General features: G+C 30.7%; 1 long non-coding RNA gene across 1 annotated transcript; it reads right to left on the minus strand.

The window, feature by feature from the left end:
* Window positions 1-11560: 11560 nt before the first annotated feature.
* LOC111698357 (uncharacterized) lies at window positions 11561-13974 on the minus strand. Its single transcript, XR_002764522.1, has 3 exons — window positions 13636-13974; window positions 12999-13105; window positions 11561-12445 (listed from the first exon to the last, which is right to left on the minus strand). It is a non-coding gene; the product is annotated as an uncharacterized LOC111698357 (long non-coding RNA).
* Between the last annotated feature and the right edge of the window lie 850 nt (window positions 13975-14824).

Genomic DNA, 14824 nt, shown 5'->3' on the forward strand with positions numbered 1-14824 from the left:
ACTTCTGACGGACTATAACATCTTCTAAAAAGTAAGTCACTTTATAGATAACTATCTAAGAGTCTTTTAGTACTTTAGATTATCCAATTGTTGAAGATAAAATGTTAAACTATTAGAACGATCAATATTTAAGGAAGCTATTCTAAGAGAATTCAATTTAGTCTTGAAGAGTTACATAAAAGAATAACTAAGTTAGTTTAAAAATATTATGCTTAAAGCACATTAGAGATCAAAAGTACTAAAATCATAATCATAAAATACGTGCATTGTCACACGTACCCACCCAAATTGATGACTTTGCGCTCAAACTCAGTAATTTTACATCATTTAATTGTTTTATATGTCTCAAATAAATCCTAAAAAATTTCTCCAGAATAGTACATTCTCAGTTCAACTACCATAGATTGCAGGTCACTCCCTTTAAAGAAACAAAAACATGATGTGATTCGTGATCAGACAACGCTTTCAAGGGTACCGCTGTAGCATGGCACGGCATAGCATAGAGCTAGGGTCACTTGAAATTACGCTTACAGTCCCTTTAAAGGCACTGGATTATGTATATGATATTCCTAACTTTGGACTCTTAGAATATAATATTCATGAATATATGATATATTCTCGACTTTGTGCAAGCTTTATATTCATGCTGTTTTACCTCCATAAATTTAGTTAAGCAGGCCTTTGTAATGTTGTTATTTTATCATGTTCAAACACTTTGTAATGTTGTTATTTTATCATGTTCATATACTTTGTAATGTGTTTTATTTTATCATGTTCATATACTTTGTAATGTTGATATTTTATCATGTTCATATACTTTGTAATGTGGTTATTTTAGCATGTTCATATACTTTGTAATGTTGTTATTTTAGCATGTCCATATACTTTGTAATGTTGTTATTTTATCATGTTCATATACTTTGTGACGTTGTTATTTTATCATGTTAATATACTTTTTACAGTGTTCATAGATCACGGGCAGCCATAGTACATTTGAATTTCCGATCTGGGTCAACCTTTCCAGTCCCATTTTGTACTGTACCTAGCTCTATGGACAGGACTAGCCGGTGCAACAAGGTTGACGCGGTCAGACTTTATGATTCATATAGGTTGAATTTACTTTTACTAAAGGGGCAGATTTGCGTGAGATGAAATAAACTTGAACTGTTCTAAATCAAGCAATGATGTAAACATATTACTAGAAAATATCAAAAGAAAGTAATGAAATACAATTAAAAGAATGGAATAAAATAAAAAAGTTATGAGATTACAACGTAAAATATGTTATACAGTTTTACCCAGAACTTCGGAAACATTGATAGAATCTATAAAATGTCGTCTTGACAAACTTTGATTGGAAAACGACATTTTATAAATACTTTTTGTGTCTCCAAAGTTCTGGGCTAAACTGTACAATCAACTTTTTGCTTAAACATAACTTCCTGAATAATCAGGGCCGTTTAGCCAAAAGTAAATAATCAATTTTAGTGAATGAAAACAACTTTTCCCTTCAGTAATAATACATTTTTTTTTCGTCAACGTTTGCTTTTAAACTCATTTTGAAATCTTGAACTCAGAAATCAAACACCATGGATACAGAACTAGTTGAAATGAAATGAAAAGTTTCGGTTTGTTTATATGCTGAAACAAATTCGATCATGTCCTGGGGACAAAAAAATCTCTTTAAAAAAAAACAAATTAAACCAAGACTATAAACAATGTTTGTAAACGCTAACTGGTTTAACCAAATAGACTATCAAGTACAATAGATGGAAACAGAGAAATGGACCAATTATACACGACGTCACAAGTGTCAAATATAACAAGGAAAACGAAATTTTCTCACATAAGTTGACATGCTTTCCAAGATTAAATAATATAGTGTAAAAAAAAGAAAATAAAGAACACATAAAATTGTACTTATTTACTGTAAGATAAGCATTTTATTTTAAAATCATCACTATTACTAATGATTTTGTCGTGCACTAAAACTAAGATGACACTTGTGACATAAGAATACAGCTGTTCAGAGTGTACAAATTCTACGTTGCCATCTATTGTACTAGAATCTATTTCGGTTTAACGAACATATAGTGTAAGCAAGGGCATAGTGCAGACTTCAGCTGCAGTGTTATAGAGGTAGTATTAACACAGACAATTCAACTATCCATCCATACTCTTTATAGTGTTAAAACCAAGAAACAATTTTAGTGATAAAATACAACTTTGCCAGACAGCTATAATCAAGTTTAATGATAAATTAAAATTTGCCCTACAGTAATAATCAAGTTTAATGATAAATTACAATTTGCACTACAGTAATAATCTTTTTTGGTGATAAAATACCAATTTGCCCTACAGTAATAATCAAGTTTAATGATAAATTACAATTTGCCCTACAGTAATAATCAATCTTACGATAAAATATCAATTTGCCCTACCGAAATAATCAATCTTACGGATAAAATACCCATTTGCTATACAGTAATAATCAATCTTATGAATAAAATACCAATTTGCCCTACAGAAAAAAACAATCTTACGATAAAATATCAATTTGCCCTACAGAAATAATCAATCTTACGAATAAAATACCAATTTGCCCTACAGGAAAAATGAATCTTACGGATAAAATAACAATTTGCCCTACAGTAATAATCAATCTTACGGATAAAATACCAATTTGCCATACTGTAATAATCAAGTTTATTAATAAATTATAATTTGACCTACAGCAATAATCAAGTTTAATGATAAAATACCACTTTGCCAGACAGTTATAATCAATTTTAGTGATAAATACATCTTTGCCATACAGTTATAATCAATTTTAGTGATAAATACATCTTTGCCATACAGTTATAATCAATTTTAGTGATAAATACATCTTTGCCATACAGTTATAATCAATTTTAGTGATAAATACAACTTTGCCAGACAGTTATAATCAATTTTAGTGATAAAATACATCTTTGCCATACAGTTATAATCAATTTTAGTGATAAATACATCTTTGCCATACAGTTATAATCAATTTTAGTGATAAATACAACTTTGCCAGACAGTTATAATCAATTTTAGTGATAAAATACATCTTTGCCATACAGTTATAATCAATTTTAGTGATAAATACTTCTTTGCCAGACAGTTATAATCAATTTTAGTAATAAAATACATCTTTGCCATACAGTTATAATCAATATTAGTGATAAAATACATCTTTGACAGACAGCTATAATCAATTTTAGTGATAAATACAACTTTGCCGGACAGTAATAATCAATTTTAGTGATAAAATATATCTTTGCCATACAGTTATAATCAATTTTAGTGATAAATACATCTTTGCAAGCCAGTAATAATCAATTTTAGTAATAAAATACATCTTTGCCATACAGTTATAATCAATTTTAGTGAAAAAATTCATCTTTGCCATACAGTTATAATCAATTTTAATGATAAAATACATCTTTGCCTCACAGTAATAATCAATTTTAGTGATAAATACATCTTTGCCAGACAGTAATAATCAATTTTAGTGAAATAATACATCTTTGCCAGACAGCTATAATCAATTTTAGTGATAAAATACATCTTTGCCATACAGTTATAATCAATTTTAGTGATAAAATACATCTTAGCCTTACAGTTATAATCAATTTTAGTGATAAAATACATCTTTGCCATACAGTTATAATCAATTTTAGTGATAAAATACATCTTTGCCAGACAGTTATAATCAATTTTAGTGATAAAATACAACTTTGCCATACAGCTATAATCAATTTTAGTAATACAATACATCTTTGCCTCACAGTAATAATCAATTTTAGTGATAAATACATCTTTGCCAGACAGTAATAATCAATTTTAGTGATAAAATACATCTTTGCCATACAGTTATAATCAATTTTAGTAATAAAATAAATACATCTTTGCCAGACAGTTATAATCAATTTTAGTGATAAAATATATCTTTGCCAGACAGTTATAATCAACTTTAATATTAAATCAAATATCTCTGCATTTGAATTAAATTAATGTAATCCAATTTAAATTTCCTTTGATGATACAAATCTTTTTTCTTCAATAAGCTGAGAGTAATTCACTAAGCTTTCCATCAATCTATCTATCTTTCTATCTATCCATATCCAAGGTACTAATGCAAGGAAAGTTATTTCAGAGGTGTACGCATTTTTTTAACTACAGTGTACTGTCTTTTGACGGAAAAGTAAGCACAAGACGGATGTCACAGCCTGACATGGAATCAATTTTCACAAAAATAATCGATGAAATATTCGGGTCATAGGAAACTATTATGTGAATTATCAAAATTATCAAAATTAAATGCTTTGTTCCTCCTCTGATACTAGACGAACACTGATGCATCTATTATTGTTTACAAATTCCACCCAGAGAGAACTGGTTTCATTATGTACGCAGAGTATACACAACCGCAATTTACTTTCCTTGCATTAGTACCTTGTCCATATTTATCTTTCTATTTTAGTTTTTAACTTCACATTTAATTAAAGAAGAATCATATTAAACATAATGTTTCACGTCTCATGATCCTCAGTTGTCGAAATTCTTTGAACAACTCTATCTATCTATCTATCTATCAATCTATCTATCTATCTATCTATCTATCTATCTATCTATCTATCTATCTATCTATCTATCTATCTATCTATCTATCTATCTATCTATCTATCTATCTATCTATCTATCTATCTATCTATATGTATATCTATCTATCTATCTATATTACTATCTATCTATCTATAAAATGAATGTTATTGGAGAACCTAAGTATATTGACGGGTTCACTTTATATCTAGGATAAATGATGTAAAGTGCTGATCAAGAAGATATCTACCGATCTTTATATCTCATCTACATAATCTACTTATCACATCTATCTATCTATCTATAACCCGATCTTTATATTACATCTACATAATCTACTTATCATATCTATCTATCTATCTACCGATCTTTACATCTCATCTACATAATCTACTTATCACATCTATCTATCTATCTATAACCCGATCTTTATATTACATCTATATAATCTACTTATCATATCTATCTATCTATCTATAACCCGATCTTTATATTACATCTACATAATCTACTTATCATATCTATCTATCTATCTATAACCCGATCTTTATATTACATCTACATAATCTACTTATCATATTTATCTATCTATATACCGATCTTTATATCTCATCTACATAATCTACTTATCATATTTATCTATCTATCTACCGATCTTTATATCGCATCTACATAATCTACTTATCATATCTATCTATCTATCTACTGATCTTTATATCACATCTACATCATATCTATCTATCTATCTACAGATTTTTATGTCACGTGTCTACATAATCTACTTATCATATCTATCTATCTATCTACAGACTTTTATGTCACGTGTCTACATAATCTACTTATCATATCTATCTATCTATCTACAGATTTTTATGTCACGTGTCTACATAATCTACTTATCATATCTTTCTATCTATCTACTGATCTGTATATCACGTCTACATAATCTACTTATTATATCTATCTCTATCTATAAACCGATCTTTATATTACATCTAATTAATCTACTTTTATATCTATCTATCTATCTATCTATAAACCGATCTTTATATTACATCTACATAATCTACTTTTCATATCTATCTATCTATCTATCCATAACCCGATCTTTATATTACATCTACATAATCTACTTTTATATCTATTTATCTATCTATCTATAAACCGATCTTTATATTACATTTACATAATCTCGGAAAAGAACGATCGATCCACCAGGAACGCGCCCAGCCCTACACACGCCTTAGTAAAAGTAAATTCAACCTATATGAAGCATAAAGTCTGACCGCGTCAACCTTGTTGCACCGGCAAGTCCTGTCCATAGAGCTAGGTACAGTACAAACTGGGACCGGAAAGGTTGACCCGGCACGAAAATTCAAATGTACTACGGCTGCCCGTGAACACTTACCAAATAAGTGCGAGGACACAATGATAGAATTCCCTCCTTCTAAGGGAATGTTATTATAATTTCAAGTCACCACTATAGTTTCAGTAGAAGTAAATATTTCCATTTACTGATAGCGCCGATTGAAGGATTTATAACTTTGATGATGAGATAGATAGAAAGATAGTACCGACATACTAATATCTATTGGTTCAGAATAGACAACAAAAACATGACTGAACCCTGATTGGATCAGAGGCGCTAATGGACGCGGCATACAAGTGTTAAGAGAGGGACGTCCCATCAATAATATGGAAAATATAGAAAAATCATTGTTTCTCTTAATTTACACATATTTCATTATGACTATTTTCCTAGCTCCATATTGTGGCTCAAGCAATGCAAGTCACTTTTGAAACCACAATTAAAGATAAGCAAATTTCATAAAGATGACGATTGATATCAGACATTATCAATGCCACTGTATAAAATGAGTCATAGGAGAGTTGAAACCATAGATAAAGATAGATTGCGCATAAGACGACATTTTTCATCTTGAAAGATATAAATATACAGAGATGTTTTAAAGATATTCCTATTATATAGATTAACTAAGTCGATTGTGATCATTGGCTGTTCTTATGTCATTGAGTACTTGTGGTGTACATAGTTCTGTAGAGAGAAATTTAAGTTAGTTTAGTCATTCTCATTTCCTTCTTCAATTCTCGACAATATGATATATTGCTCAGTGAAATAATTTAATATTCTTAAAATAAAATTTTTAATAATTATGAAATTCATTAAAACACCAAACCACCCCGCTTATCATTGAAGTACACGTTGATCCCTAGAAGTATGAGTTCGCTGACTGTACAATTCTTGGTGATTTTGCGTACATAAGCTATCTATGTTTATTTATCTATCTATGGTTGAAACTACGTAGAAGTAACTGAAACATGAGTGGCTTCATGCAAATACAAAATAAATATAAATAGTTTCTCTTGTTGGCCAAATCATCTCTTTCCGTCACATTCCTAATTTGCGATTATAGGTATGTAAACATGTATACGTAGTATTTGATACGAAGCAATTTTGAGGGAGGGGGGGAATCTTTCATAAATGCTAGCCCAAGAATCAGGCTATATAAAGGACGTTTGAATAAAATTGTTTATAATTATCAAATAAAAATTTTGTTTTGGAGAAAAATGTTTGTAATTTTTAGCATTCATACACATTCCCTAGGGTCATGCAAAGTCCCACACAAAATGTGGGCCCGATCGGTTCAGCTGTTTTGACGTTTATTGGATACAAACGGACAGACAGACAAGCAAAGTATACATAGATATGTCTGACAAATTGAAGTCTGGATATATCTGTAGTATTTACAATGTTATATATTATCGTTTGCTTCCTTCCTTGATAAACACTTGGCAACTAACAAAGAGAAGAGATAAGTTTAGAGAGGAATTAAGTTGAAAAAAGTGAAAACCCGTAATTTTGTTGTACTGTTTCCATTCTGCAGGTGTACTTCACACATTTGTGATGAATAACCTTTTGGGCCCTGGAATTTTCTCTTAATTCCTTTTCTGACAACCATTTTAGCATAAACTTGATAAAAAAAAGAAAGTGTAACGGATATGTCTAAGGATACTGCATTATTGTGATAAGGATAAGGATACTGCGTATAACTTGTAAACTTTTTCATGAATTGTACACTTTGAACTCCTTTTCAGGCTGAAAGAAACTGGACATAACTCATACCGAGCGATCAGTCTTATTTCCCTTCTATTCTAATCTCTGTTCTGTTGCTACTAATAGTTTTCCGCACGGTTTCATAATAATACACTCAGATCAATTTATCATAGAAACAGATCCAACCAACTAGGATACTTCTTCATCTAGTTTCAAGACTGGGCTTAATTTTAATTGTTGCAAATTCACTATCGATTCAGAATCAAAAGCAGCAAATATTACCATTCACTATTAGCTCCTATTAAAGGATTCATATGTCTTATTGGTTAATGAGATAGATAAAGAACGATAGATGTTACCGCCATACTATTTCTATTGGTTATATGTCCAAAAAACATTGCCATCTAATGAATATGATTTAAAGGAAACTGTGTCTGATAAGCATACACATAAAAAGATAAGAATTTTGTACGTCTCTTTTTGGTTCTTAAAGGGAGTGTTCGCAAAAAAGGAATGGGGTTTACGTCGAAAAATAAGAGCTTTTTATCGATCCTAAATTTGTTTGATCAAAACCTTTTTAAATGGAGTGTTCGCAAAAAATTAAAGAGGGTATAGGCTTAGGTCGAAAAGTATTGGATTGTGACACCGCTCATACTAATCTCACTTCTATCTTTTGCGTCTATAAAGAGAAAATTGTTAAAAACGACTCACACCAAAGAACGTAGCGTCCATACAAATTCGGAGGGTTGAAAAACATTCAACTCGGATCGTAAAATAATCAATTTAATTCCAAACAAATCATTCAGATAGTCATCGGTTATTTTTCGACGCAATCGTATAAAGTTGATATTTCAAAATATTTTTGATTTTTTTTTTAATATTTCGCTGGCGCTGGATTTTCGAACATTCCTGGAAAATATGAAAATGTCATCTTTAATTAGTATGTTTTTCTGTTCGTTTTTTAATTGAAAATTGGCTCTTTATTTTTAAAACCTTTCGTTCCTAAGCAAATCGAATTCCTTGTTAAGAAAAAGGTATTCCATCCATAGACCACTAGAAAGAAATGGCTATACATGTATTCTATCCATAAACCTCTAGATAGAACTGGATGTATGGCAGGTATTCTATCAATAAACCTCTAGATAAAACTGTATGTATAGCAGGTATTCTATCCATAAACCTCTGGATACAACTGGATGTATGGCAGGTATTCTATCCATAAACATCTAGATAGAACTGGATGTATGGCAGGTATTCTATCCATAAACCTCTAGATAGAACTGGATGTACGGCAGGTATTCTATCCATAAACCTCTAGATAGAACTGGATGTATGGCAGGTATTCTATCCATAAACCTCTAGATAAAACTGTATGTATAGCAGGTATTCTATCCATAAACCTCTGGATACAACTGGATGTATGGCAGGTATTCTATCCATAAACCTCTAGATAGAACTGGATGTATGGCAGGTATTCTATCCATAAACCTATAGATAGAACTGGATGTATGACAGGTATTCTATCCATAAACCTATAGAAAGAAATGGATGTACATGTATTATATCCGTAAACCTCCAAAAAGAAATGGATGTATGGCAGGTATTCTATCCATAAACCTCTAGATAGAACTGGATGTATGGCAGGTATTCTATCCATAAACCTCTAGATAGAACTGGATGTATGGCAGGTATTCTATCCATAAACCTCTAGATAGAACTGGATGTTTGGCAGATATTCTATCCATAAACCTCTAGATAGAACTGGATGTATGGCAGGTATTCTATCCATAAACCTATAGATATAGATGGATGTATGACAGGTATTCTATCCATAAACCTATAGAAAGAAATGGATGTACATGTATTATATTCGTAAACCTCCAAAAAGAAATGGCTGCGCAGGTATTCTATCCATAAACCTGAGCCTCTAAATGAAAAATATCGGGTCTTCGACAAAATGTATCGATCTCCGATAGATCTCCAATGATATTAATTTATTTAGAAGTCTCGGAAGCGTTGTATTCATTTTTATTTTTTCAACATAATCTCATGAGACGGGGGGTGGGCATTAATTGACCCCCCCCCCCACGGAAGAAAAATTTACTTTTTACAGAAATACCCACTAAGAATGAGACTAACGACCCTCTGTAGTAAAATGCTGTCAATTTTTTTTTGGCTTTTGTTTTTTGCTTAACAACTGGTTTTTTTAAACTGTACACTGTAGTGTACAGTTTAAAAATATATTTGAAACATTTCTCTGCTCTGGTCACATATCTCAAGGATTTAGGTTTATAAAACATTGGTATTGGAAACCTGTCAGAACTATCAGATAATACATCTTTGATAACACTGTTCATAAATATAAAAAGTAATATATTCACTATTCACACTTATATATATATATATATATTGTAGAAGCCTGGTTTTTAGTTATAAGAAAATATATATAGATCTATATATATATTTGTTGTTGTTCAAAGAATTTGACTACTGAGGATCGTCATGAGGCGTGAAATATTATGTTTAGTATAATTCTTCTTTAATAAAATGTGAAATTTAAAAACTGAAATATATATACATGTAAATATAATAAAACTCCTATATGTAAGATGTTAGTTATAGCTGGCCAAACGGCTGGATCGAATTTGATGACTTTTTGAGGAAACCCAGGCAGGTACATTTATAAAAAAAAACATCGGACTAAGGAGGAAAAAATATATTTGAATTTTCAGATTAAAATTTTTGTAAATTCGCAATTTTTTCTCAAAAAAATTCCCAATTTTTTTTTGTTTAAAATTCATAATCTCACAAAGTCTGGATACATGGACGAGGAGACTGCTAACTATATTGAGGTCAAGTAGGGGGGGCGGCACCTGCTTGATTCAAATCAGTTTGAATATAGGGTTACAGAGAAGAAACCCAACAAAACCGATTACCAATGCATTCAAAGGAAAAACAATTCTTGTCCTGCAGGAGCAGTTGTAAATAATGAGAATGACAAGACATGAAGTTAAAGAAAGCTCTGGAAATATAGAAATATAGAATTCATTGTTTGAAATATCTAAGGTCTACAACAGCGGGTTGCAAAGATATAGGGATTAAACTGTATGATCTTGTAGAATTCCTAGTTTGCACTAGTCCGAAGTTTATACTAGTCCGACGTTTGTACTGGTCCGACGTTTGTGCGTCCGACGTGTGTACTGTCCGACGTTTGTGGCTTCCGACGTTAGAACTGATACCATATATATATATACATATATATGTATATATATAAATATACATATATATATATTTATGTATATATATATTGTGACATTTTTAGTTAATTAGTAATAACTTTTGGTTTGCTTTAAATAACTAGAAATAACCAGTAAAATCCTCTTTGTTGCCAAAAGAAACTACGTCCTAACTTTTACGAAGCATTCAACCCTCTATTGTTGCTAAAAAGATTTCTAGGCCTCTTCAGGCTGTATAGAGTACACACCCGGCCTTCTGCGCAAGAGAGGCATCATTGTAATTTCTCAACCATATATAAACATTGTATTTTTCATTATACTTTACTCTGTGACCAACCTGTAACAATCTAGGTCCCGATCAATCTCCCAATACTTGACTCTAACTCTAATGATCAGTCTTCCCAACTAAAACTCTAGCCAAAACCCTGTCTCTATACGTCTGTCTAAAACAACGATTGCTACTATACTAATTTATTGATACAGGTAGATATGGGTTGACCGGACTGGCCGGTCAGGGTCAAACAGAAACATTTTTTTGAGATTTAGATATTTATTATCTCCGTATCGAGATTATTTTAAATTTTACAAAATAGTTTACATGGATTAAATAATACAGTTTTACATCAAACTCGTTTACATATATTTTGTGAGAATTATATAGGAGTTAATTTACGGATAATTTTTAAATTAAAATTTGGTATCAATGCTACTTAGATTATTTAAAACATACGAATTGAGAAATGTACCAATGAAGTGGTGGAACATTACATGCATAAAATAGGTTGTTATTGATGAGAAAGGTTTATGTGGATTTAATAAGAATATTCTACAATTGTCTCGTTTACATATAATTTGAGCAAGTTATGTAGAATCAGTTTGCGTCTACATTTTACATTTTTAAGGTAAGGTTGATATCTAGGCTACATACACTATGTAAAAACATACAGATTGAGCGCTCTACCGACGAAGTACATTGATGGTTCTTCGTTGGTGTGGCTGCAAATTATTTTAACTATGTAGTCTTATAGTTATATAACCGACGTAAGGTAAGAAGCTATGTAATTAAGAACCATTCTAGCGCGGAAAATTGATGGTTCCTTGCTGCATATTATTTTAGGAGCTTTATAACCAACGTAAAGGTAAGAAACTATGTGATTAAGAAACATACTAGCGCGGAACATTGATGGTTCCTTGCTAATACAAAATAACTTGTTTCAGAAACATTAAGTTTCATTTCTTTCGTGTTTCTCTTGTCGTTTAGGCTGCATGAACACGGTAGAGGGAAAAATATATATCAGGGAACTAGACTCACTAGATTATGGTTTAATCTCTTCATATTCCTCATATCTTTAGGATTCTAGAGTGAAAATGTTGCTCGTTTGTATTGGGCAACAAATTAGATGGGACGACGTAGAATAGTTGTCCCATTATCTTGAGACATCTTGGTTTCTCAGCGATGAGGGTTTTCTCCGTTTTCCGCCAGTTCGGGAGGCGTTCTCTACGACTGAATTAGTAAAAGAGAACATTAGTTTATTTAAAAAGAAGATTCTGAGTGAGAAGAAAAATTCAGATCTCAGCTCAATTCCTCTTTATTTAGAGATCTATTTCGGAACATTATCAATAAAGAGTTATTAATTGAACCAAGAATTATTTGTAAGAACTAAATTGAAAAAAAGCTAAGGTTGGATATTTACTACGACTAGATTTTGCTGAGAGAAATATACTTCTGAATAGTTACGATTTTTGTAACATTACTTATGTGGAGAAGAACATGATGTTTAACTTAAATATTCAAGGCTTTTTATACCGAATAGTATTTTAGAAATACAAAAAGAGGTTATTAAATTAAAATAAATTAAACCAAAAAAAACCAAAAAGGAGTTTAGGTGAATAAGAAGATTGAGGTCGCTTAAATATGACAGTAACCTGTGTAAAGCAAGACTTATAGCAAATGAAAAAATGAGATCCATGTGCACGCCCCTGTTCTCTGTATAAAAAAGATTTGAGATTCAGTTGATGCCGGTTTTCTCAGGGGCTTGTGGAAATATGTTTTTTACCGTTATTTTTCGTTGAGGGGTGCAGCTATGAGGTCCGCCACATCCTCTGAGGTTCGCCGGATCCGAGGTCATTCTCTCAGTAATTTATCTTCCAGGTTTCAGTTTAACTAGATAAAGAGAAAACCACGAAGAACGAAAAAAAAAAGAATTTCTTTTCCTTAACAACTAGGCCATCAGGTTTATAATTATAAAAGCAGATTAAGTTCTAATTTTAGAGTTGCAATTATTACTGGGTTCAAATCCATAATTTAAACATTGAAGAATATGAATTAGATCTTAGATTTGGGGCATAATTTAATATCTTGAGATCTTATTAATAAGTATGTACATCAGATTCGATTCAATCGGGTTGAACCTTTACAGGTGTCAAACGTGACATTAAAGAATACTACGTCCAAATGCAGGTTATTCAAGTATAAGACTAGGAGATTTTCGATTTTAAGCATAATTTAAAAACTTGAAATCTTGTTAATGAGAATATAATAAGATACGATTCATTAAGGTTAAACCTTTACAGTCCGTTGTGGTTCGTGAGCACGCCCTTGGTTTCTGTATAAAAAAAAACAATATATAAGATCCAATGAGAGTGAAAGCAATCTGCCAGTTTTCCGCGGGGCTTTTTAGAAATCTTTTTTACCGTTATTTATCAGATGTAAGGTGTAGATCCGTGATCACCAGATCCGGGATCCGTCTGGCTGTCAGTTGGGTCCCAGGTTTCGGTTTAACTAAGCATAAAGAAAACCTTGAATTTTTTGCAATCAAAGTCATTTGGTTTAGGGCTTTAACAAAGTATTTTAATTACATATACTTGATATTAAATCAAATTCAAATTTTAATTTCAGACACGTGATATTACAGTTTAAAATTTTAAACTAAGCATAAAGAAAACCTTGAATTTTTTTCAATTAAAGTCATTTGGTTTAAGGCTTTAACAAAGTATTTTAATTACATATACTTGATATTAAATCAAATTCAAATTTTAATGTGATATTACAGTTTAAAATTTTGACAGTGAAAGAGTAATTAAATTAAATTTTGACAGTGAAGACTTTTAAATCTGATTTTCGATTTTCAGTAGGGAAGATAGTAGAGATTCTTGAAATATTATTAAAGAGTAATTAAGTTAAATTTTGACAGAAACATTGATAATAGATAAGCAAAACATAGATAATAAACAAAGTATACTAGCATAACCCCAAAATTTATTACAAACCTTTGTGAATAAGCTATTGGATAAGTAAGTAAAGTTTATTTTGTCTTAGAGTCTATGAGTAGTAAAAAAGATATTGTAATATTTGAAAATAAATACTTAGATAGAGGTCTGAATAAAATGGAATTAAAGCAAGTATGAAACTAGAAGTTCTGATCTAATACAGTAAAAAGTTAATATTTCTAGAATCTTTTTTGGACCCATATATTATATATATAAGCGAATTAGCGCAATATATAGATATATATAAACAAATATATATGGATATATTTATATGGATGATATGTGGGTGATATTAAGCTGATATCTAGATGATATCACCCACATATCATCCAGATATCACCAATCCAATCCAGTATTCTTTCTTCACAAATTCACCCTATTATCATTTCTCCATCTGTAATAATCTTAATTAACGTAACACTCAAACAGCATACATCTTTAACAATTACATATTTAATATATGTTATACTGTATTAACTTACCGTTATACATGTTACAAGACTGTTTAAGTGGAACTTCTATTTATAAAAAATCAAGAATTTACTGACATTGAATCTAATGAAAACATCGATTTACTCCCAAATGATAGAAATTTTGAAACATTGTATTTACC

The sequence above is a fragment of the Eurytemora carolleeae genome, unplaced genomic scaffold (assembly GCF_000591075.1).
Source record: "Eurytemora carolleeae unplaced genomic scaffold, Eaff_2.0 scaffold295, whole genome shotgun sequence".
In the NCBI taxonomy this organism is placed as follows: domain Eukaryota; kingdom Metazoa; phylum Arthropoda; class Copepoda; order Calanoida; family Temoridae; genus Eurytemora; species Eurytemora carolleeae.